Source organism: Rattus norvegicus, chromosome 20 (assembly GCF_021556685.1).
Source record: "Rattus norvegicus strain SHRSP/BbbUtx chromosome 20, alternate assembly SHRSP_T2T, whole genome shotgun sequence".
Lineage (NCBI taxonomy): Eukaryota > Metazoa > Chordata > Mammalia > Rodentia > Muridae > Rattus > Rattus norvegicus.
The window spans coordinates 2,496,841-2,522,808 of record NC_141553.1 but is presented as its reverse complement, the minus strand read 5'-3'; the positions used below and the strand labels follow the sequence as shown (position 1 = coordinate 2,522,808).

Genomic DNA, 25,968 nt, shown 5'->3' with positions numbered 1-25,968 from the left:
CATCAACCACACCCATCTATACTAACAGGCAAGAGTAGTGTGGGGCATGGAAGTCAGTCTGGTGAGTGATGCCAACTGAGAAATGCCCGATTCCCTGCTTAAACTCCAGCACTCCACACGTGTTTCTCATGATGTCCCTGTTTAACTGCAGTGCAGGTAGCTCTTGGTGCTGGGATCCCAGGCAGTTGGGCAGCACAAAGCTTCAGGAGCTCAGCTGCTTTAGAGGATTTCCAGGCTACTGGGAGCAGCTCTGGGAGCTTGATAAATACAGGGGAGAAAGGGGATCACCAGGAGTGAGGGAGGATTAAAAACAGGACCCTGACTTGTGTGCTTATGAGAGGAAGGCAGGAGCACAAAGTATAGAAAGTGGAGAGTGGGAGAGTCAGACTAGGAAAGAAACAGATTTGGGCATGACTCAACCACTCTTCTACTGGTCACTCTGCTCCCCTCCACTATGTCCCCCTACTCTGCTCTCCTTCACTCTGCCACCTCCACTCTGCTCCCCTCCACTCTGCCCCACCAAATCTCCTTCCCTCCACTCTCATTCCCTCCACTCTGCCCCTCTACTCCCCTGCCCTGCACTCTCCTGCCCACCACTCTGTGGCCTACTCTCTGCCCTCCAGTCCTTCTCTTTGCCTCCCTTCTATTTCTTCTTATTGTCCAACACCCCTACCCCCAACACACACACAAACAGAACTGCCAGCATATTCAGATGTTTTCAGAATTTATTCTGTATTTTCTGGACATGGAGTAGAGGACAAGGACCATGTCTCTGATAAAAAATGAGGGTTCCCTAGCCAGGCATCTTCACCCACATGTTTAATCCTGGCACTCAGGATGCACAGGCAGGTGGCTCTGAATTTGAGGCCAGCCTGATCTACCCAGGAAATTCCAGGACAGCCAGGGAGTAAAACCCTGTTTTGAGACCCAAACCTTGGCCCCTACCCCCACTGCTTGATCACCCCTGACAGAGTTTTGCATTCAGCCCAGCAGTCATCTGCAGCCTCTGATGGTTTTGTCCAGAGCTGCTGGGGAATCTGTGGAGATCATTTAGTCTCTGTGTTCATCAGGAGGGCTGGTGTGCCCTTGGCTTGGATCCTCTTCTGGCAGCCTCAGTGGTTCCAGCTCACGGGATGATCCTGGTTTTCTAATTCTCCCCTGAAAATCAGGAAGAAATTTCCATATTGCAAACCATGAACATTTCCTGTTTCTAACACAGTTATCCCAATTTTCCTACTACGTTTTGAAGGAGTTTTCTACAAAGCTGTGGGTAGAAGAAAAAAATAAAGATTTGAGGTGTGTGGAGGTTTGCCTGTAACCATGAGAGAGTGAACAGGCTCACCAGGAAAGCAGGGGGAGGCAACAGAGAAGCTGACAGTGAAACCTGTTCAGTCAGGGACAAGGAGTCTGGCCACATGGAAAGGCAGAAATTGACCTTCAGAAAATCCAGCAGGATTGAAGAAATTATTTACTCAGGTCAATGTTAAATGTAGACTGTGCTGGTCAGAATTGATCTCCCACTTGACAGTATCCAGAGTAGCCTAGGGAAGTAGCCTGCAGGCACACCTGGAGGAATTATCAAGAGTGAGTTACGCAGAATGGAGAGATGGCTCAGAGGATAACAGCACTGTCTGCTCTTCCAGAGGTACTCAGTTCAATTCCCAGCACTGACATGGTGGCTCAGGACCGACCATCTGTAATGGGATCCTATGCCCTCCTCTGGTGTGCAGGAAGACAGTGTACTCATACACATAAAATAAACATGCTCATATCTGGATTGCTCTCTATATGCTGGTTAGGTTGGGTGAAAGATAAGACTAGAGCCTGAGATTGGGCAGTGGGAAAGGAAGGCGGGCTGACAGTTTTAGAGATGGGACAGAGAGAGAGAGAGAGAGAGAGAAGACACAGGGATGAGACAAGATGGGGGAAGAAGGATCCACTTGACTTGAAGTAGCCACAGGTAGTGATGAATATTACAGAAGAAGAATAGAATAATATAGCACATTTGCCCCATCCAGGAGTGCAGCTGTTGTTTATATCAAGTGAGTTTTGTGGTCTTTGAGTGATCATTTTTGAGGTTGAGTAATTACTGATATAAAACTGACTGATAAATTCCAAGCCTCTAGAGTTTTGAATTTACTGGGTTCTGGGGATTGGTGACAGCTAGCCACAGGGGGCACATGGCTGGGACCATAAAAGCCATTCAGAGGCTTCCTATCATCAGCTCCAAAACTAAGAATGTCAGGATCAGAAAACAAAGTTCTGATAATGTGAGTTCTTCTGTAGTCTTAGTCTCCTCTTGGGAACTAACAAGGCTGAACTTCTCTCATGTCCTGTCTGAAACTGCTCAGTAATGCAAAGAATTAAAGACGTACCAGCAATAGCGACTCCAAACCGAAGCATTCGCTGAATGCCTACGGTGATGGTAGATTAGTCACTTTATTTTTGAGACAAATCCAAGGACAGAAGTAAACTGTGGCACATCTTTATCGATACTTATGGCCATTTCTTAGGTGCTTTCGCTGTCGAGCTGGGGACTGGGCATTGATAGCTGATAGAGGAAGGAGAGAGGAAATGCCTCTATCCACAGCCAGGTCAGCAGGACTTCCGAACAGTCAATACTGAAAACCCACATCCTGCCACACGGGGTCGGGGTGGCAGGGCAAAGCCTGGGGCCGCTCCACCTCAAGAGGAGACTCCAGGGCTCCAGCGCAAGGGGCGGCTCTGATCCAGGAGTCCCGCCGCTGGCAAAGCTGCCCGGACTGGCACTGAGTCCCCCTCCTGCCCTTGCCCTGCTGCCCCTGCTACCCGCATTGCAAGCTTGTTCTGCCTCGCCCCATACATGGTGGCTGCTGCTTACACAGCCGCTTCCAGAGGGACAACACTTACAGATTTGGCAGATCGCAAATGCTGCCGCGCGCCTGTTTGTTAATTATTACATGCAACACGTAGGCATAAAATTAATCTTAAAATACAAAAATATATTATATATTTGAAAATAAGAAGAAGAGGGGCCTGAGCCCCTCTCATAGTCTTGTAAGGTCTCATTTCTAAGACTTACAGTGACAAAATGATGAAAAATATCCTTCACATACCTTCACATACTGTCCTCAGTGCGCCCCTCTCCCTTTCCTTTTCTCCCTTAGACGTGAAAGACAAGCTAAGAGGGCTACCTACCCAGCACAGCCAGAGGGCTGCAGCTCCCAACACTCCTGTGCCAGCCACAATGGCTGCAGTCTCCCAAAGCCTAGAACTGGAGAAAGACCAAAGAAGTCTCAGCCTGAAGGGAGAAACATCCTAAGGGCAGAAAGAAAAATCAAGAGTTAGGACAGCATCCCTTGCTTCACAGAGAAGGAAGTTCTTAAAGCCAAGGCAGAGTACAGGGAAGGAAGGAAGGAGCAGGCGTCTGCCTTACCAGAGGGACAATGGAGGCCACCATGATCACTCGGTATCATGCCCATTGCATAGACCTCCCCACAAGGACTTTCATGCAGCACTTTGCAGTTGAAAACTAAAGACTTGGCTTTTAAAATAGACAGGAGGTATGAGGGACCCTGCATGATTGACCTTAGAGGACCACCCACGATACTCAGGGTGCCCATGGTGTCTTCTGTATAGGAAGTGAGGGTCCTGCAATGAGGCTCAGATCCCCAGGACAAGAAAAGGACAGGGTATGAGAGCTGAGCCCTGCTAGTCAAGGGAGATTGCAGAAAAGAAATGCTGACCTCCACTAGGAAAACTTCACTTGAGGTCATGGCTGTATGGGACTTTGACCTGTCTCCTCCCCAAACTGTCTTTTCATGGCTTTCCCACCTGATGTAGATCCTAGGTCTTCTTACCAAGAGTAAGAGGCTCTGGTTCATGGTGAACACTAGATCTTCTAACCTGCTCTAGAAGAACTCTAGAAAATAGGTCCTGGGGATCCCTGCAGATCACTTGCCTTGTGCTGCACCACGTGCTGTCTGTGACTGACTGCTTAGTGACTGATGTGACTCCAGCAAGCTTGATTTGTCAGTCTTATTAAAATATGTGAGTTGGTGCAGGCCAATCACAGTGACTGCTGATGAATTAGCATACAAATATTCAAGAGCTCATTGGTTGGTCACCAGGTTTCCCACAAAGCTCTTTAACCTCTTCTGCTTCTTCCTCTAACTTTATGGTTTGTGATTCTAATATAGAAAGTGCTGGAGGCTCAGGGGCTTCTGCAAACTTTCCCTTGCTCACTGAGTTGAGCTAGGGGTGGCATCCCTGGTGCTGAGTTGGGCAGGCATGCCACATTCTCCAGGGCATGACAATTTGTGTGACTCTCACCTCCAATCATGAGAACTCATGTAACCCGAGATCATCTTAGAATAGCTTCAACCAACAGTCATTTTTACTGTGATTGACTAATTAAACCTTATGGTTAAGTCAGGTGTCCTTGGTAAACATAGATCTTGGTCTCAGGTGATTGAAGGAAAACTCCTGCAGCTCTAGAAGAAAACATATATAAGCTGGAAGACAAGTTTAGTGGCTTAGTTGAGAAAGCATTTGCTACCAATGCTATCCCTGAGACCAACACAGTGAAAGGAGAGAACCAGGTTTGGCAATTTCCCTCTGAATTCCACATCTGTGCTGCAGTCAGATGATGGCTGGGAACACATTCAAAAAGACAGACAGACAGACACGCACATACACTCATACACACAAATGCATACAGGAATGCATGTATGTACACGGGCACATGCTCATACAGTAATGTAATAAAATGTAAAAGCCAGAGTTTGGGGTCTTATGGTAGGAAGGGAAAGAAGAAGAGGAAAGAGGAAGGAGATGAAGAAATAAGATTTTCCTGTAGGTCTCTTCTCAATTCCAGGTTAAGAAAGGTGTGGGGAGAGGGCTACTTGCCAGTGCTCTCTCCAGCAACACAGGGTCTGGACAAGTCTGCTATTGAGGTCTGGGATGGAGTAGACATAGCAGGCTCTTCCCCATCTCCCTAGTTTCACACCCCACCCCAGTGAACTCCTTCTGTACTGGCACTCATGACAAGTTGGCTATTATCACCCCTATTGGATAGTGAGATCCTGAAAAAGCAGCCAGCTTGTTTAAGGGCACTGGTTATAAAGTCTGCACAGATCCCGAGGAATCAAACCTGCCCTGCATCTCAAGATCTGCCTAACTGGTGGCTGCCCTGGTTCCTAACCAGTATAGCACCTGTGAGTACAAGCTGGGAGGGGGAGGAAAATGGCCTCTGCAGAGAAGAGGGGGAGTGGCTACTGGGGAAGCCACGCCCCTGCGTTTCTGACCACACCACCTGACACTTTTCTACCCCTGTTGCCAGTCATGAGCAATGTTCACCTTCAGCCCTCTGCATGCCCTCACCCCTTACACTCCACAGGATCACACTCACTGTGGTATTTCCTCACTGCCCTGTCCTGGAGGAGCCCTGGTTCTTGGAAGGCTAGGGGGACAACAACTATTTTGTGAGCTTCCACAGGGACACAGTGATTTGAACCGCGGGCTTCTTAGCTACATCAGGAGTTGCCTGAGTACTGGGAGCTGCAGAGAAAGAGAGCCAAGGGCCCAGAGCAGACTTTCCTACTGGACCAGAAGACCCTGCTTGGCTACTGACACCAGCCCTTTGTAGTCAGCAGCTCAGCAGCAGGAAATTGCAGTTTCTGGCTTAGCGTGGACCAGAGCATCACAGTCCTTAGTTTTTTCATTCGACCCTGGACACCCAGCTCTGTTCCTCCATCTCTCCTTCCAATTTTGTGAGTTCGCTGTGCAAAGGCGTCTTTCCCTGGACATTCCGGTCTCAGGTATTTCCAGAAACGCTCGGTCTCTGCAGACTTCTCTCCTGCCCCCACATCAAGGGAGCCTCCATGGGTGTCTTGGGCTCCTGCTCTGCAGGCTGCAGGTGGGAGGCGGCTTCAGTCACAGCCATGCTTCAGGACCTGTTCCTGGATCTGGTTCTGCAGCACTCGCTCCTCCCCCCCCCCCCCCCCCCCGATCTAGCAGCTCATAGATGGAGGAGATGTTGGGGTAGACTGACTCGACGTGCTGGATCTGAAACTGGATGACAGCGGAATTGGTCAGCCTGCACGCGGCAGTGGGCCTTCTTCTATTTCTCTTTTAATTTGTCAAACAGATGGTGGCTTCATTTACAAGGCTTTCAGCTGCTTGTTCCTCTGCATTTTGATTTGTGTTAACCTGGATGTAATTTCTTATTGACTGTCTCTTAATGATTCCCACGCAGTTGCACAGTTATTGCCACCTGTTAGGTTCTCTTGGGGCCCCATGGATGACGCTCTTCTGAGGTACAGGAACTTCTCCTTCTGCACATTAAGTCTTGTCACCTACGAAGGTTGACAGTGATTCTCAGCCCCCGACTGGTGATCTCTGAAGGGGAGCCACACACATAAAAGTATAAAAACAATACAGAGGGCCATCAAGAGAGGCTCGTGCCACACCTGAGGACATGGGTGTGATCCCAGGGATCCACAGGAAGGAAGAAGCCAGTCTCTTGAAATGTCTTCTGAGACTGTCACAAGCGCTTGGTGGAATGCATGCACACACCCTCACTCCCCACCACCACAAAGTAACTTCACACACAAACACTCAAACAACGACAAAAACAACAAAGCAAATGAGAAAAAAAAAACCCACCAGGTTGTGTTCCAAATGTCCTTTATGACTATTATGGGATAAAGAGTGGTGTGACCACGTCCCCATCAGCCCTCCCCTACCAACCCACCCCACCCCATCCACTGTACTCACAGTCATGAGTAGTGTGGGCACAGAAAGGAGTCTGGCTGTAGCTGAGTGAAAAGGGAGAAGGAGTCCTCAGAAGGATGGCTTGTGGCAAGATGCTATCCCCAGGAATGGGCCCACAGTCCCTCCACCCCAGGCCAACCTGACAACAGTCTGCCCTGTTAGCCATACCCTCCCTGCCCTTCAGTTCCATTGACTGTTGATTGACTATTGGTGAGGAGGACTTGGGACTGAGTACAGAAAGATCTGCAGACCCAGAGAGACTTTCTCCTGTTTCTCCTACATGTGCTTCATGAGCCACAATAAAAGGCTTTCTTCAAATGCGAATTCTATGCAATGTTGGAGTTTTCTCTGCAGCTGGCACTTGCTCTTGAGATTTTTCCTGACTTATTTTCCTGACTGGCAGAGAAAATAAACCAGTCAAGCCTTTTTTGGACTGTGTCAATATTAGGGGAGGATTAAACTCTACATTCAATATCTTGATGCTAAAACTGTGGGGTTACTTTTATTTTTGCAAATTCATTAAGGGTTTTGCATGGGTGCACACACAGCGCAGTGGCAGCAGGACAGCGGTTTCTCTGGTGAGTGGATCTGACTTCTCAGCACTGATTAGGATCACCTTCCACCTATCTGGAACCTGGACAGAAAGAAGGTTGAAGAGAGAACTATCCCTATCCCTACTCCTCAGTGAGGATCAACAGAACCTCTCTCTGATATGTTATTAAGGGCCTGCACTCACCTGGGGTGTGAACACACAGCAGACACTGAGTTTGTCTCAACAGGAAAAAACATGCATCACTTGGAGGAGCTGAGGCACCAACACCCTCCCCCACTGCCCTAATCTCCAGCTTTTGCAGGATTTGATTCCCTGCTGAAACACTAGCCCTCCACAAGGGTTTCTTCCTGGGTCCCTGTTTCACTGTAAAGCAGCTAGCCCTTTCTGCTAAGTAAAGTATCCTGTCCTTTTCTCTGCAGTAATTTAGCAGCTCAGACTCTGAGTGAAATAGAGAGGAAGAAAAAGGGACACTTTGAAAAGTTATATTCATCTTTATTTCTACATTCTTCTTCTCTAAAATCGCTCCAAAAGTCCTCTCCCCAGAAATTCTCCAAAAACAAACAAACGAACAAAAAACCCCTAATTTCAAAATTCCTTTTTAATTTCTAAATTATTCTGCTCTGCTTTCCTTCTCCCTCTTCCTCCTAATCTTGCTCTCTCCTCCTGGTCTGAAGTTATAATTCCATGCAATGTCATCGTTGCTAGTTTTTTGTGTTTTTCTGGGGGAATAGATTCTATGATTTTTCCAAGAATCTTTTTTTATTACAAAAGTTCTTTAAAAGCTCAAACATAAATTGAAATCATCCATTGAATAAGAAGCTTAAAACCGAGAATGTTTACATATGTTCCCATTAAGACTAGACATCCTGGAATGATGGCTCAGTGATTAAGACCACTGACTGTCCCTTCCCACAGCTACCCCTTCCCAAATCCCATGGGAAAGTGAGCTGAACACCCAGAAGTGGGGACAATCCTGAGACCACAGGACAGACTGCCACTTCTGCCCACCTTTGCCCACTTCCCTGGCCCAAGAGGAAACTGCATAGTGCCTCTGGACACAGGAATATAGGAGCAGTCAGCTGCAGGAACTCACTATCTAGTTCTGGGCCCAGAACTGAACTGAACTGGTCAAATGGCTACCTGCACTGAAATCACATGGGGGTGGGGGTTGGGGGGAGCTGGACCCTCAGAGGTGCAGGCACTCCTGAGAAACCAGAGGAGACCACTCTCTGCCCACATTACTGAACCAAGAGGAAAAAGCCTTGTGCCATCTGTGACCCCTGTGCACAGGGACCTAGGTCCAGTTGTGGGCAGGACTCTTAAGGTTGCTGCCCTCGATGAGAGCTGAAAAGCAGCTGCCAGGAGTGACTACATGCCTGAGAGCAGAACACTTTGTTCCCAGAAATGGCTGAAATAAAACAGGAAAACTGGTCTACAGGAGTGCTGACACACAGGCCTACAGGAGGGTCAAGTCACCATCAGAAACAGCAAGAGAAGCTAACACCAGAGACAACCTGATGGTGAGAGGCAAGTGCAGGAACCCAAGCAACAGAAACCAAGACTAGTTGGCAACATCAGAGCCCAGTTCTCTCACCAAAGCAAACACTGGCTATCCAAACACACCGGAAAAGCAAGATTTAGATTTAAAATCACATTCTATCTTGATGATGGAGGACTTTAAGAAGGTCATAAATAATTCCCTTAAGGAAATACAGGACAACACAAGTAAACAAGTAAAAGCCCTTAAACAGGAAACACAAAATCCCTTAAAGAATTACAGGAAAACATATCCAAACAGGAGAAGAAATTGAACAAAACCACCCAGGAGTTAAAAATGGAAATAGAAACAATAGAGAAAGCATAAGAGAAACAACCCTGGAGATAGAAAACATGAGAAGAGATCAGGAGTAATAGATCCGAGCATCACCAACAGAATACAAGAGATAGACGAGATAATCTCAGGAGCAAAAGATACCACAGAAAACATAGACACAACAATCAAAGATCATGTAAATCGGAAAGACTCCTAACCCAAAACATACAGGAAGTCCAGGACGCAATGAGAAGATCAAACCTAAGGAAAATAGGTATAGTAGAGAGTGAAGACTCCCAACTTAAAGGGCCAGTAAATATATTCAATAAAATTATAGAAGAAAACTTCCCTAACCTAAAGAAAGAGATGCCCATAAACATACAAGAAGCCTGCAGAACTGCAGTTTGGACCAGAAAAGAAATTCCTCCCATAACATAATAGTCAAAACACCAAATGCACAAAACAAAGAAAGAATATTAAGGGCAGTAAGGGAAAAATGTCAAGTAACATATAAAGGCAGACCTATCAGAATTACACCAGACTTCTCACCATTGACTATGAAAGCCAGAAGATCCTGGACAGATATCACACAGATCCTAAGAGAACACAAATGCCAGCCCAGGCTACTATATCCAGCAAAACTCTCAATTAACATAGATGGAGAAACCAAGATATTCTATGAGAAAACCAAATTTACCAATATTGTTCTACAAATTCAGTCCTTTAAGGATAATAGATGGAAAAGCCCAACACAAGGAGGGAAACTACACCCTAGAAAAAGCAAGAAAGTAATCTCCTTGCAACAAAACCAAAAGAAGAGGGACACACAAACATAATCCCACCTCTAAATATGAAAATAACAGGAAAAAACAACCACTATTCCTTAATACCTCTCAACATCAATGGACTCAATTCCCCAATAAAAAGACATAGACTAACAGACTGGATACATAAAGAGAGCCCAGCATTTTGCTCCATACAGGAAACACACCTCAGAGACAAAGACAGACACTACCTCAGAGTGAAAGGCTGGAAAACGACTTTCCAAGCAAATGGTCTGAAGAAGCAAGCTGGAGTAGCCAGTCTAATATTGAATAAAATCGACTTTCAACCAAAAGTTATCAGAAAAGATAAGGAAGGACACTTCATATTCATCAAAGAGAAAATCCACCAAGATGAACTCTCAATCCTAAATATCTATGCGCCAAATACAAGGGCACCTACATACGTAAAAGAAATCTTACTGAAGCTCAAAACACACATTGCACCTCACACAATAATAGTAGGAGATTTCAATACCCCACTCAGATCATGGAAATAGAAAATAAACAGAGACATAGAGAAACTAACAGAAGTCATGAATCAAATGGATTTAACAGATATTTATAGAACATTCCATCCTAAAACTAAAGGATATACCTTCTTCTCACCACCTCATGATACCTTCCCCAAAACTGACCATATATAATCAGTCACAAAACAGGTCTCAACAGATACAGGAAAATAGAAATAATCCCATGCGTGCTATCAGATCACCATGGACTAAGGCTGGTCTTCAACAACAACAATAAGGAAAAAACATCCACATATACATGGAACGTGGACAACCCTCTACGCAATGATAACCTGGTCAAGGAAGAAATGAAGAAAGAAATTAAAGACTTCTTAGAATTTAATGAAAATGAAGGTTCAGCATACTCAAACTTATAGGACACAATGGAAGCTGTGCTAAGAGGAAAACTCATAGCTCTGAGTGCCTGCAAAAAGAAACAGGAGAGAGCATAGGTCAGCAGCTTGACAGCACACCTAAAAGCTCTAGAACAAAAAGAAGCAAATACATCCAAGAGGAGTAGAAGGCAGGAAACAATCAAACTCAGGGCTGAAATCTACCAAGTAGAAACAAAAAGGACTATACAAAGAATCAACAAAACCAAGAGCTGGTTCTTTGAGAAAATCAGCAAGATAGATAAACCCTTAGCCAAACTAACCAGAGGGCACAGAGAGTGTGTCCAAATTAACAAAATCAGAAATGAAAAGGGAGACAACAGAATCTGAGGAAATAAAAAAAAAACATCAGATCCTACTGCAAAAGCTTATACTCAACAAAACATGAAAATCTGGAGGAATTTTCTAGACAAATACCAGGTACCAAAGTTAAATTGGGAACTGATAAACCATCTAAACAACCCCATAACTCCTAAAGAAATGGGACCTCATAAAACTGCAAAGCTTCTGTAAGGCAAAGGACATTGTCATTAGGACAAAATGGCAACCAACAGATTGAGAAAGGATCTTCACCAATCCAACATCTGATAGAGAGCTAATATCCAAAATTACAAAGAAATCAAGAAGTCAGACTCTGGAGAGCCAAATAACCCTATTAAAAATGAGGTACACGTTAAACAAAGAATTCTTAGGTGAGGAATATTCAATGGTCGAAAAGCACCCAAAGAAATGATCAACATCCTTTAGTCATCAGGGAAATGCAAATCAAAACAACTCTGAGATTCCACCTCACACCAGTCAGAACGGCTATGATCAAAAACTCATGTGACAGGAGATGCTGGCGAGGATGTGGAGAAAGAGGAACACTCCTCCATTGTTGGTGGGACTGCAAACTGGTACAACGTCTCTGGAAATCAGTCTGGAGGTTCCTCAGAAAATTGGACATTGCACTACCTGAGGATCCAGCTATACCACTCCTGGGCATATATCCAAAATATGCTTCAACATACAACAAAAGCCTTATTTATAATAGCCAGAAGCTGGAAAGAACCCAGATGCCCTTCAACAGAGGAATGGATTAAAAAAATGTGGTACATCTACACAGTGGAGTACTACTCAGCTATCAAAAACAATGACTTCGTGAAATTCATAGGCAAATGGAGTGAACTAGAGAATATCATCCTGAGTGAGGTAACTCAATCACAGAAAAATACATTTGGTATGCACTCAGTGATAAGAGGAAAAGCTCGAATTACCCAAGGTGCAATCCACAGACCGCAGGAAGCTCAAGAAGAAGGATGACCAAAATGAGGATGCTCCCACCCCTTCTTAAATGGGGGACCGAAATATCCATAGGAGGGGACATGGAGGCAAAGTTAGACCAATGGCTGAAAAGCACCCAAAAAAATGTTCAACATCTTTAGTCATAAGGGAAATGCAAATCAAAACAATCCTGAGATTCTACCTCACACCAGTGAGAATGGCTAAGATCAAAAACTCAGGTGACAGCAGATGCTTGTGAGGATGTGGAGAAAGAGGAACGCTCCTCCATTGTTGGTGGGATTACAAGCTGGTACGACCACTCAAAATTAGTCTAGCAGTTCCTCAGAAAATTGGACATTGTACTACCTGAGGTCCCAGCTATATCACTCCTGGGCACAGACCCAAAAGATACTCCAACATGTAATAAGGACATATGATCCACTATGTTCATAGCAGTCCTATTTATAATTACCAGAAACTGGAAACAACCCAGATGTCCCTCACCAGAGGAATGGATACAGAAAATAGAGTACATTTATACAATGGAATATTACTCAGCCATTAAAAACAATGACTTTATGAACTTCTCAGGCAAATGGATGGATCTAGAAAATATTATCCTGAGTGAGAAAAATCAGTCGCAGAAAAACACACATGGTACGTACTCACTGATACGTGGATATTAGGCAAAGAGCTTGGAATACTCACGATACAACTCACAGACCACATGAAGCTGAAGAGGAGGGAAGACCAAAGAGTGAATGCTTCAGTCCTACTTAGAAGTGGGAACAAAATAATCAAGGGAAGTAATGGGTAGGAGGGACTTGGGAGGAAGAGAGGAGGGGAGGGAAAAAAGAGAGGCAGAATCAGGTATGAGAGGAGATGGCGTAGATGTAAGGGGGTCAGGAACTTGGACAGAAGTATATAGCAATGGGGGATGGGGAGCTGGGGATAGCAATCAGAAAGTTCCAGATGCCAGGAAAGCAAGAGCCTCCCAGGATACCACGGGGATGATATTACCCCTGGAAGAGGAGAAAAAAAAACCTGTTGAAACCATATCCAGAGATTAGGCATGGCCCCAGGTTTGAGGGATGGGGCCACTCACCCATCTCCGAACATTTAGCCCAGAATTGCTTCTGTCAAAAGGAAATACACGGACAAAAAGTGGAGCAGGGACTGAAGGAAAGGCCATCCAGAAACTTCTCCACCTGGGGATCCATCCCACATGCAGACACCTAACCCTGACAATATTGCTGATGCCAAGAAGTGCTTGCTGACAGGAGCCTGATACAGCTGTCTCCTGAGGGGCTCTGACAGATCCTGACCAATACAGATGTGGATGCTTGAAGCCAACCAACAGACTGATCACAGGGACCCCAATGGAGGAGTTAGGGGAAGGACTGAAGGAGCTGAAGGAGCCTTATCTGGCATCAATGGGGGTGGGGGGAGGCCCTTGGTCCTGTGAAGGTTTGATGTCTCAATGTAGAGGAATGCTAAGGCAGTGAGGCTAGAGTGGGTGGGTGGGTAGGTAGATGGGTGGGTGTGTGTGGGAGCATAGAAGCAGGGTAAGGAGGGATGGAATGGGGGTTTGCAGAAAGGAAGTTGGAAAAGGGGTTAATATTTGAAATGTATGCAATATCCAATTTAAATAAAAATATAAGGGAAATGGTTAAATAAAAATCTGAGCTGCCTGTCAGCTACATATATTCAGGGAGCCTCTTTCCAGCCCATGTATGTTCTTTGGTTGGAGGCTCAGACTCTAAGAGCCCAGGAGATCCCACGTTTGTTGACTCTGATCGTCTACCTGTGGGGTTCTTATTGACTTCCAGGCCTTCAGTCCTTCTCCCAACTCTTCCATAAGTGTCCCCGACCTCCGTCTAATGTCTGGCTGTGGGTATCTATGTCCGTTTCAGTCTGCTGCTGGGCAAAGCCTCTCAGAGGACAGTTATCTGGGTTCCTGTATGACTGACAGCATAGCAGAGTATCATTAATCCATGCTTGCCCATGGGATGGGTTTCTGTTGAGCAGGTTACCAGCTGGCCTTTCCTTTGCTCTCTGCTCCATCCCTGCACTTCTTTTAGACAGGATAAATTCTGGACAGAAATTTCTGTGGGTGGCTTAGTGTCCTTATCTGTCCACTGGGGGATCCTGTCTGGCTGCAAGAGGTACCCTCTTCAGGTTCTATGTCCCCAGTGTTAGGCATCTTGGCTAAAGTCACCCACATTGACTCCTGGGAGCCTCCTCTATCCCACGTTCCTGTGAGTTCCTAGAGATTCTCCCCTCCCCCATCCCTTCACCCCTAACAACTGTAGATTTCTATCCATTCTCCTGACCATCTGGGCCTCTCTCCTGTCTCCCCCACCACCTGATCCCCCTCCACTTCCCTCCCTCACTCTGTCCCCTATTTTGTTTCTCCTTCAAGCATCCCTGCTCGGATCTTCTTTCTTGTTTAACTACTTTGGGTCTGTGGTACTCTGTACTTTATGACTAATATCCACTTATCGGTGAGCACACACCATCCATGTCCTTTGGGGTCTGCATGATATTTTCTAGTTCCATCCATATGCCTGCAAAATTCATGATGTCCTTGTTTTTAATAACTGAATAGTATTCCATTGTGTAAATGAGCCACCTTTTCTGTATCCATTCTTCAGTTGAGTGACATCTGTGTTCTTTCCAGTTTCTGGCTATTATGGACACAGTGGAGCGGATGTCCTTGTGGTATGGTGGAGCATCTTTTGGGTATATGGCCAGGGTCTTCTTGCTTGAACTATTTCTGACTTTTTGAGAAACCACAAGACGGATTTCTAGAGTGGTTGTACAAGTTTGCACTCCCACCAGCAATGGAGGAGTGTTTCACTTTCTCCACATCCTCTCCAGCACATGCTGTCCCTTGAGTTTTTGATCTTAGCCATTCTGATGGGTGTGCGGTGGAATCTCAGGGTCGTTTTGGTTTGCTTTTCCCTGGTAACTGATATTAAACATTTCTTTAAGTGCTTCTCGGCCCGTCAAGATTCTCTGTTGAGAGTTATCCATTCAGGTCTGTGCCCCACTTTTAAATTGGGTTATTTGATCTCCTGAAGTTTAACTTCTTGAGTTCTTTATATATTTTGGATACTAACACTCTGTCAGATGTAAGGTTAGTGAAGCTCTTTTCCCAATCTGTGGGTTGCCACTTCGTCCCGCTGACAGTGTCCTTTGCCTTACAGAAGCTTTTCAATTTCATGAAGTCCCAATTATCAGTTGTCGATCTTAGGACCTAAGCCATTGGTGTTCTGTTCAGGAAATTTTCTATTGTACCAGGGTGTTTAATGCTATTTCCAACTTTCTCTTTTCTTAGATTTAGTGTATCCAATTTTATGTTGAGGTCCTTGATCCACTTGGACTTGAGTTTTGTGCAGAGTGGTAAATATGGACATATTTTTATTCTTCTACATGTAGACATCCAATTAGACAGCACCATTTGTTGAAGATGCTTTCTTTTTTTCCATTGTACAGTTTTGCCTTCTTTGTCAAAAATCAAGTGTCTATAGGTGTGGGGGTTTATTTCAAAGATATGAGGCACACGACTTGGGTGAAGCAGGAGGGACCTGAGCATTGGGAGCTGCAGCACAGGTTGCCAAGGGCAACAAGCAGATTTGCAAGTGAACCTGTGGACCCTGCTTGATACCAAAACTTGGAGGGAGGGTAACCAGATACTAAGAGATGATCGAGGGCATTGAGTGACCTGAGGGGCCAGAGATGTCCTGGGTCCCAAATCCTAGGAACTCCCAGAAGTTGTGGGAACACCCTGGGACCCAAGACCTGGGACCAACATTCAGTTTCAGTGAAAGGAGGTGTCCAGCAGGCTCTCACACACACTCCAGCGTCTGCTGTGGGGTCGGACGGGAGCCTCCTCCGCGGCAGTACACATACAAAAGCAGTGATTACATCGCCATAAACGAAGACCTGAAAACGTGAAGATTGCGGACACTGCAGCACAGATAGAAATACAGGGCCTACCTGGAGGGCATGTGCCTGGAGTGGCTCCCCAGAAACCAGGAGCACAGGAAGGAGACGCTGCTGCGCTCAGGTGGTGGGCGGGGGGGGGGCGGCCTCAGGCTTCTCCTCCCTCTGTCCTCGGCTGGGGGTCAGTCCGGAGGAAGAAGAAACTTTCAGCTGGGGTAATTTTGGTAGAAGGTGAAACCTAAGTATTTGAATTCATCTTCCCATATAGGAATACTGTGTCACAGAATCATTTGTAGTATGTGCTATCCTCCCCGCCCCCACCCCCAGTGTGTATCTTGCACTCTTTGTGGAATACTGAGGATGCATATCTTGACATGTCATGGCCTGGACGTCTACCCCAGGCCTGTGATTTCCTGTCTATTCTCTCCCAGTTCCAGGCTGTCCCTTCCACTACAGCTCTGTGGTGTAATTTGAGGCTGGGATGGAAACGCCTCCAGTTCTTACTCCTTACGTTTGTTTGGTTGTTCATACTTGTTCGTATTTTTTTTCTAAACCTATCAAATAAATCAGAATTTTGATAGTAGTGCTGGAATCTGGAGGTTAATTTTATTCGTATGGCCCCTTTCACGGTATTAACTCTGGCAGTCAAGAGCATGGGTTTTCTGTCCAGCGTCTAACATCGTCTTCTCCGATTTCCTTTTTCAGTATCTTGAAGTTTTCATTGTGGAGTTCTCTTATTTCCTAGGATACATAGGTCCCTATAAACCTAATTTTGTATCCAGCTATAATAAGTGTTTATTAGGCCTGCATGTTTCCTAGAGGACTCCACACGGTCTTTAGGAATCGTATCATCTGAAATCAGACATCATTTGACTGCTTCCTTTCCCGGTCATGCCTCCCTCTTGTCTAATTGAAATAGCTAAGGCTTTGAGCACCAGATCAAGGAAGAGAGGGAGAGTGGACACTCCCTTCTTATTCCTGATCTTACCAGAAATACTGGGAGTCTCTTCTTTTGACAGCAGCTTCCAGCCTTTTGCTCTCTCTCTTCAATATAGGAGGGGGAGAGCACTCCTGTCTTTCCTGACTATATCAGAGCCTGGCTCTCCCAAGGGAGCACCTTTGTCTCTGGACAGTTCAGAGTCTCCTCAGGATGAAGACAGGGTTCCTGAAAGAACAGGAAGCTGCTCCCTTGAATCTGCATCTCTTTCAGCTATGGCTTCTCTCAGGCCTTTTTCTCTGCCCACACCCAACCTCTGTGAACTCTGTGATGCTGAATCTCTGAGCCCCACCCAGACAAAAGCAGGGGTCCCTTTTGTTCTTGAGACACAAAGCTGAAACTGGGCCCAAGGTCTAGAATTTCCAGAACTCCATATCTAACTTATTGGGGAAAATTGACCTTTGCTCTAGTCCTTTCCTTCCCAGGTGGTGTCACAGGCACATCTGAGGTTCCCAGGAAGAACACAAGATGCCCAAATTTCCAGTTCTTCTCCTCAGATCCCCCAAAGGCACATGTGACCCATCACCCCTGTCCTGAAGGTGATGTCACCCTGAGGTGCTGGGCCCTGGGCTTCTACCCTGCTGACATCACCCTGACCTGGCAGTTGAATGGGGAGGACCTGACCCAGGACATGGAGCTTGTGGAGACCAGGCCTGCAGGGGATGGAACCTTCCAGAAGTGGGCATCTGTGGTGGTGCCTTCTGGGGAAGAGCAAAAATACACATGCCGTGTGGAGCATGAGGGGCTGTCTGAGCCCCTCACTCTGAGATGGGGTAAGGAGGGTGTGGGTGCAGAGCTGGTGTCAGGAAAAGCTGGAGCCTTCTGCAGACCCTGAGCTGGTCAGGGCTGAGAGCTGTGATCATCCTGTTTCTCACTTTCCCTTCATGTCCTTACCCTTCTCTTCTCAGAGCCTTCAGGTCCATTGTTGGTGCTGTTCTTGGAGCTATGGTCAGCTGAGATTTTATGATCAGGGGTGTTGTGATGTGGATGAAGAATAACAAAGGTATGGAAGAGTCTGTGTCTTTTTTTTCTCCTTTAAGAGTGGTTCCTTATGGGCTGGAGAAATGGTTCAGTGGTCAAGAGCACTGACTGTTCTTCCAGAGGTCCTGAGTTCAAATCCCAGCAACCTCATGGCAGCTCAAAACTGTCTGTAATGGGATCTGCTGCCCTCTTCCGATGTGTCTGAGACAGCTACAGTGCGCTTATATATAATAAATAAATCTCTCTTTTTTTTGCATTTCAACTTTTATTTGAAAACAACTTAAATTTTAGACAAATGATTTTAGTATATAAATTTGATTTTGTTTTATACAGAATATAAAGATTTCCCTCATTAATCTCTCATGTGAAGGGGATTACAGGCCAGAAGGAAGACACATTCTGCACACAAAGTACACCTCGTATGTGTGGCACTGGAGACAAATGGTGTCGTGCTCCTGCACATAAATTAGGACCAAGTGGTTACATCACACATCAGGGGTGGGGAGAAATATCCTAGTCAATCAGATTCAAGAACCACACGACCCAGAAACTGCAAATTCGAGCAAGTCAGCAGCTTTAGTCAGAACACTGCAGGTCTACAGGGCTGAGGCTACAGTGCATGCGGAGGGACACAGCGGGAAGAGCTACTTAGAAAGGCTGGAAGAAGCAAGGGAGTTTCCACTAAAGCAAATGAACGTCTTGCCAAACAAGGCAGAATGAAAGGGAGCGTGAGTGTTAGTACATCCAGGGCATGCGTGTTTGTTACACCAGTGTCTGCAGCATGCTAAGTTAGTTACAACGTCTTCATTGGTGCGGACGAATCATTCATGGTCTCAGGGTTTGCCTCTCCTTGCCAAACTCAGGCATGTCTTATTTTAGATGGAGTATAGCTTTTATCTATGATTTCATCTTGTTTATGAACTGTTCCAGCCCTTGCTTCCTTTCCTCGATGAAATTATCATCAAATATTCCATCGTCTCCTCTAAAAGGAAACTGCCACAAAAATGCTTTCCCCGGGAGTGGGGGAACGACAACCTAGCTCTCTCTCTCTAGTTCACTTCGAAGCCATTCAAAGTCACTGTATCTTCTTCTAACAGTGGATTCCTTCAGCTTGAAGATAGGAAGATTTGTCTTGACCCTGATCTCTTAGGTGGTGAAGCGGCCCCGGCCGACCCCCACTGTCTGGGGATTGCTCACGTCGATCTCCAGGAAGTTGTGTCATTCAGGTTCTGAGGTGATGAGACCACAAGGGTCTCTGCCAGCCATTTCTCTCCACCGCAGCCTCCTTCCGCCAATGCTGCGGCTGCCGCCCACTGCGGGGGACTCCCCAAATCTCTCTCTTTTTTAAAGAAAGGTTCTTTATGTAAAGCAATATGCATACCCATTTGTGTCTTGCCCATCTCTGTGTCTGTTTGCAGACACTCAGCTTACAGTGAAAGACAGATTCATAATGGTGATGGGGGGGCTCTGCACATGATTCTTGATGGTCAGGGGTCAGAGGATAAGCCTCATGCTAAACACTACAGATCTCCAGGCTGGCCTTGATTCATTCCCTGCATATCTCCCTTCCTGGTGACTTCTGAAACTTCCTTGGTCTGAAGTCATAGTTCTGGAAGTGTCCTAATGGTTCTTCCTCCAGGCCACCTGTCAGTCCCCTGAGTGTGCCTTGTTACTTCTTCTACTGCAGGCAGGGACAGTTCCTGATTGTCTCTGGAGACTTGAAAGGGGGAAACCCAGGGACCTTGGATTAGGGCTGAGGCAAACAGGAGAGGACTGGGTCCCTGGGCCTCTCAGATTTACACATTTGGATGCAAGGTGAGCTTTTGAGATGTTTTCCTACTGACTGTGCTGACTCCTGTTTTTCATCTTGGGACAGCTGCCTGGTGGAATCCAGTGACAAGTTCTGACATAGAAACAGTGGATTCTCTTTGGACATCAATGTCTGGGGGTTTATGTTTTTGGCTGTGCACGCAATGGGGAAATCTGGAGAGCCCAGTTCACCCCTGCACTCCAGGACCCTGTCTGTGCACTGCCTGTCTTCCCTTGCATAGCCAATCTTAGACAGTAGAAGACATCTGCATCCTGTTAGCTCCATGTTGCCCTGGGCTGCAGCTCCTCACTTCCACACAGAAAATAAGATTCTGAATGTACACTCTTTGACCTGAGCCGTTCACTGGTGGGGAAGTTAAGGGGTTGGGAACACTCAGAATATTGTGGAGGAAATAAATGGCAGATGGAGAACCTTCCAGAATCTATGCTTCCTGTATTGAGTATAATGTGGACAGGAGTCCACTGTGGCATCTGCATGTGAATGGGGCTGTGGCAGGTGGAGCTCAGTCTAGTGAACTTCCTTGCTGTTCTGGTCATTCCTCAGTTATATCTCCTTGGTACTTGGCACTTAATAGAGCCACTGGTTGACAGACTGGCTGATCTACTGCCTTAGGAGGTGGGTCACTCAGGATGGTCTTGGAAGGTTTGAAAGCCCAAGCCAGGCTCAGAGGCTCTCCTGCTGCCCTAGGAACCAGTTGTAGAACTCCTAGCTATTGCTCCAACACCATGCCTGCTTACATGATAGAATGCTGCTCTCCTTGAGGATCATGGACTAAACCTCTGAAACTGTGATCAAGCTGGCAGTTAAATGATTTTGTTGTTGTTGTTGTTGTTGTTGTTGTTGTTGCTGTGGTCCTGGTGTTTCTTCACAGCAAGAGAACAATAATGAAGACACAAGTTGACCTTTATAAAATTACTGCAAAGACCCTTTAGTGAAAAGCTGAGAAAATTGTATATTCTTTTGTTGTATCAAATTATAAGTTCTTTTTTTAAAAGTAAAGCCTTATAAAAAGATCACTAAAAGTCCATCTGACTCACACCATGCTGAAGTAAAATTGTTTTTTTTAAAAAAATATTTATCGGTCTATTTTATGTATGAGTACAGTGTCACTGTCTTCAGGCACAGCAGAAGAGGGCATCAGAACCCATTACAGATGGTTGTGAGCCACCATGTGGTTGCTGTCAATGTAACTCAGGACCCCTGGAAGAGCAGCCAGTACTCTTAAACCCAGAGCCTTCTCTCCAGCCCTTGAAGTAACTTTGTATTTAGAGTGAGTATTTACAGATTTGCAGCTCTGCCCTTGCCAGGTATGGGATTAATCCCATCCTCTTAGGTGTTCCAGCCCCCCCCCCTCTCTCTTTCCCTCCCTCCCTCCCTCCCTCCCTCCCTCCCTCCCTCCCTCCCTCTATCTAATGGTTGGCTCTGGGTAAGTCAAGAGCAGTCTCAAGAGAGACTTAGGTAAATAGAGACAGAGGAATCCTGGGGACAGGCAGCAGAAACCTGAGTCCTTTCCAGCTGCCATATGAGGAAGCCATATGTCATGTGACCCCAGCTCTAGTGAAGCCTTGAGAACACACAACAAGAAGAAAACAGGATCTGAGAGAGTTCCTGAGCTAGGGTCACCAAGGACTCTTGGTGTTACTGTGGGAAATATCAGTGTCACTGTCGGAAGTATTAACTGCTTTGCTACAGTGCAGCAGACTCCTGAGAAGTGCAGTTCTCCAACAATCTCCCTGGGGAAGTGAGAGAACTCTGTGCTGAAGCTACAATGTTCAAAGATGAGGAATTATCCTATTCAGCCTTTTTATCTTAACAGTTTCTTTCAATTTTAAGTGTAAAGTCTTAGTCTCCAGGCAGTGAGGTCAGGGGTGGGGAAGGCCAGAGGTGGCGATTTCCCATCTCCCCAGTTTGACTTCTGCTCCTAACCTATATCTGGTCCTTCTGCCCGGATACTGATGACGATGACAGTTCTCATCCCTTAGTGAGTGAAGCAATCTTGGGGAACCAAGCAGCGTGGCCGTGGGAATTGGTAGTAAAGTCTAGGCACCTTGCAGAACTCAGATGCGCCCCGCATCTAAATTGGGGGGCGATAGCGTCTCGCCTGCTGCTCCTGCTGCTGGCAGCCCCCCTAGTGGGCCAGAGTGTGGGGTCCGGAGGGAAAAGGCCTCTGCAGGGAGGTGCAGGAGCAGCACCAGGGAAGCCAGGTCCCTCCAGACTCTCTGCTCCTTCTCCACTGGCGTCCGGACCTCTGTGTCCTGCTCCTCTCCCGGCCCATGCACCCGCCCCGGGGTCCTGGGAGGATGTCGGGGTCTCACCGCGCTCCAGCCCCAGGCTCACACTCGCTGTGGCCGTGTCCTGGCCTGGCCTCAGGGAACCCCGCTTCATCTCTGTCGGCTACATCAACGGCCTCAGGGAGCCCCGGTTCATCTAGGTCGTCTAAGTGGACCACACGGAGTTCGTGCGTTTCGATAGTGACGCGGAGAATCCGAGGATGGAGCCGCGGGCGCAGCAGATGGAGCAGGAGGGACCGGAGTATTGGTGTTGTCGCCAAGGGAAACAAGCAGTGGTTCCCAGTGAACCTGAGGAACTCACTAGGCTACTACAACCAGAGCGAGGGTGGTGAGCTACCCCAGGTCACAGTTCAACACCCCTCCTTGATACAGGGCCTGATATTTCCGGGGTCCCAACTCAGAGAAACTGGGGGAAACTGAGGATGCGCCTGGGACCAAAAACTGGAGACCCACTTTCACTCTCAGTTGAGGGGATTCCGAGGACCCAAAGAGCTGACAGAGCTGACCATAGCTTCCCGCAGGCTCTCACACAGTTCAGGAGATGCATGGCTGTGAGGTGGCGTCGGACTGGACTCTTGTCCGTGGGCACAGGCAGATCGCCTACAATGGCCGCGATTGTATCGCCCTGAACAAAGACCTGAAAACGTGGAAGGCCACGGGCACAGTAGCGCAGATCACGGGATGAAAGTGGGAGCAGACTGATGTTGCAAAGCTTTACAAGGGCTGCATCTGCGTGGGGTGGCTGGACAGATACATGGAGAACCGAAAGGAGACGCTGCTGCGCACAGGTGCAGTGGATGGACTCTGCAAAGCTTTACAAGGGCTGCATCTGCGTGGGGTGGCTGGACAGATACATGGAGAACCGAAAGGAGACGCTGCTGCGCACAGGTGCAGTGGATGGACTCTGGCAACTCCTCCCTCTGCCCTCTGGTTCGGGCTCAGTCCTGAGGAAGAGGAAACCATCAGCTGGGATCATGCCCCTGTCTCTTCTAGCTTTTAGTTATTTATCTTTTTCTAAAAGTGACCAAAAAAAAAAAAAATCAGACACTGAATTTAACCACAACAGGAGCTGTACATCTCAGTGATGGTCTATCCAGTAGAGTACACATTCTGAACCGCTGGAGATTCACTTTGAATTTTACAAATTCATTATCAAATATAAACCCAGCAACAACAGGCAAAGGGAGGGAGGGAGGGAGGGAGGGGGAGAGAGAGAGAGAGAGAGAGAGAGAGAGAGAGAGAGAGAGAGAGAGAGAGAGAGAGAGAGAGAGAGAGAGAGAGAGAGATATCCAGGACAGTTAGAACTAGAAAACAGTTGGCTCCTTATCCTGTTCCATGACTCTAGGTGATGACCTGCACTCAGTCTCTCTCACCTCCCAGTGTTTACCTTTCTTGTTGACTTTTGGTCATGTTATACTCTACACAGATGTACACTTGCTTACGTAAATACATATGCTGTAGGCTATATCGCACACAGGAGGAAAGACTGAGTAATTTTCTTCCTGGGCTTGTGTGACCTTGGTTAATATTATCTATGCTAAGTTCATCCATTTTCCTGGTTTTTTTTTTCCTGACTCGGTTTCCCATTCTCTCCATCTCTTGCACATGGGAGGAGGAAAGGTCTCCTGGGACTCCTCACCATCTATCAGGAAAGGCTCTCAATTCTGTCAGGCCTCACCCTTTTCTCAGGACAGCTCAGTGTACCAGGAGGGAAGGAGGGAAGATCCTGAAATAACCAAGTCCGTTAAACTTGCATCTGCAGCCCTTGGAGCCATGGTCTTGCTCAGGGCCCATTCTCAGCGCACACGTGAGGTCTTTGGAGTTGACTCCAGTGAGGCTGAGTGTCTGGCCAACCTGATCAGAGAAGAAGTCACTTTTCCTAGTGAGCACCTGAAGTTTCTGATCATGGCCTCCTTAACCCAGATCTAGAATTTCCAAATATTAGATTATCCAGAACACTGTGTCTAAGCTACCTAAGAGAGATTTTGACCTCTACTGCACCTGATTCAGTCCATTCCCACAACAGCCTCATGGGCACTGCTCAAGGCAAAGAAGAAAGAAAAATTACTGAACTTTCCAACTTTTCTCCTCAGATCCCCCAAAGGCACATGTGACCCTTCACCCCAGACCTGAAGGTGATGTCACCCTGAGGTGCTGGGCCCTGGGCTTCTACCCTGCTGACATCACCCTGACCTGGCAGTTGAATGGGGAGGACCTGACTCAGGACAGGGAGCTTGTGGAGACCAGGCCTGCAGGGGATGGAACCTTCCAGAAGTGGGCAGCTGTGGTGGTGCCTTCTGGAAAGGAGCAGAGTTACACATGCCGTGTGGAGCATGAGAGGCTGCCTCAGTCCCTCACCCTGAGATGGGGTAGGGAGTGTGTGGGTGCAGAGCTGGGGCAAGGGAAAGGTGGAACCTTCTCTAAATCCTGGAGAAGGACAGTGCTGGTGGCTGGAGCCATGACCCTCACTTTCCCTTCTTTCCCTTTCAGTCCCAGAGCCTCCTCTGCCTATGATGTGCATCATAGCCATTGTTGGTGGTGTGGTCATCATAGGTCTCATCATTGGTGGTGTTAGGTGGATGAAAAAGCAAAAAGGTGTGTGAGGGCTGCTACTTGGTTCTTTCACAAGGATCCATTGTAAAGAAGAAGCAATACACATATACCATAAGCACAGTACACATATACCATAAGCACAATACCCATCATATACCATAAGCACAATACCCATCATATACCATAAGCACAATACACATATACCATAAGCACAATACCCATCATATACCATAAGCACAATACACATATACCATAAGCACAATACCCATCATATACCATAAGCACAGTACACATATACCATAAGCACAATACACATATACCATAAGCACAGTACACATATATCATAAGCACAATAAACATATGCCATAAGCATCATACACATATACCATAAGCACAACCAGGCCATAACTGGATATGTCTGCCGACACCCATCGGACAGTAAAGCACATGGAAAATGAAGGAGAGAGGAATAACCCTGATGGTGGAGGTGATCTACACAAGAATCTCTGTGGTTAGAGGTCAGAGGTCAGAGGTCAGAGGGGAAGGACCCTGCACAGCTACAGATCACAGGCTGTCCTGGGTTCATTCCCTGGACAACTCCTTCCTCATGCCTCCTGAACCTTCCCTGGTCTGCTGCTATTGTTCTGGAAATTTCCTGGGACCAGGACTTCCATGGACTCTCACAGCTTTTTTTCTTACAGGTGGAAACAGAGGCTAGGCTCCTGCTGTAGGTCGGTATGTGAGGGAACATTGTGCCTGAGGTACTCAGGGTGGGAACTGAGCTGAAGGTTCTTCCTCCAGCCCCGCATGTCAGTCTCCTGAGTGTGCCTTGGTATTTCTTCTCCTGCAGATGGGAACAGTTCCCAGACCTCTGACTTGTCTCTGGAGACTTGAAAAGGTGATACCTGGGGACATAGTATTAGGTCTGAGGCAAACAGGAGAGAACTGGGTTCTGGGGCCTCTCAGGTTGAGACCTTTGAATGAGAGGTGGGCCTTTGAGATGTTTTCATACTGACAGTGTTGACTCTTGTTCTCTATCTTGGGACAGCTGCCACGTGGGACCAAGTGACAAGATCTGACTTCGGAACAGTGAAATCACTTTGGGGAACTATGACTGGTGGTTTTTGCTTTTGTTATGGGGCACAAAAGGGGGAGACCTGGGGACACCAGCACTCTGTCCCTATACTGACTGTCATCCCTTCCATAGCTAACCTTCCTGGTCCAACAGACACTGGGGTATCTGCATCCTGTTGGCTCCAG

The 25,968-nt window shown here is 46.8% G+C and overlaps 1 long non-coding RNA gene and 4 pseudogenes across 2 annotated transcripts; 3 read left to right on the top strand and 2 right to left on the bottom strand.

Annotated features, from left to right (window-relative positions):
• On the bottom strand, nt 708-22,310 carry LOC147998435 (uncharacterized). 2 transcript variants are annotated; one of them, XR_015645341.1, is made up of 4 exons: nt 22,180-22,310; nt 3,178-3,297; nt 2,376-2,621; nt 708-1,158 (listed from the first exon to the last, which is right to left on the bottom strand). It is a non-coding gene; the product is annotated as an uncharacterized LOC147998435 (long non-coding RNA). The 2 variants fall into 2 exon arrangements; XR_015645340.1 differs by having other exon boundaries at nt 2,376-2,551; nt 3,178-3,406; nt 22,180-22,300.
• On the top strand, nt 720-1,238 carry Nerg-ps6 (EST221625 related pseudogene 6; annotated as a pseudogene).
• 2543a1 (class I gene fragment 2543) lies at nt 5,381-5,617 on the top strand (annotated as a pseudogene).
• On the top strand, nt 15,550-18,020 carry RT1-P1-ps1 (RT1 class I, locus P1, pseudogene 1; annotated as a pseudogene).
• On the bottom strand, nt 21,948-25,968 carry RT1-V2-ps1 (RT1 class I, locus V2, pseudogene 1; annotated as a pseudogene).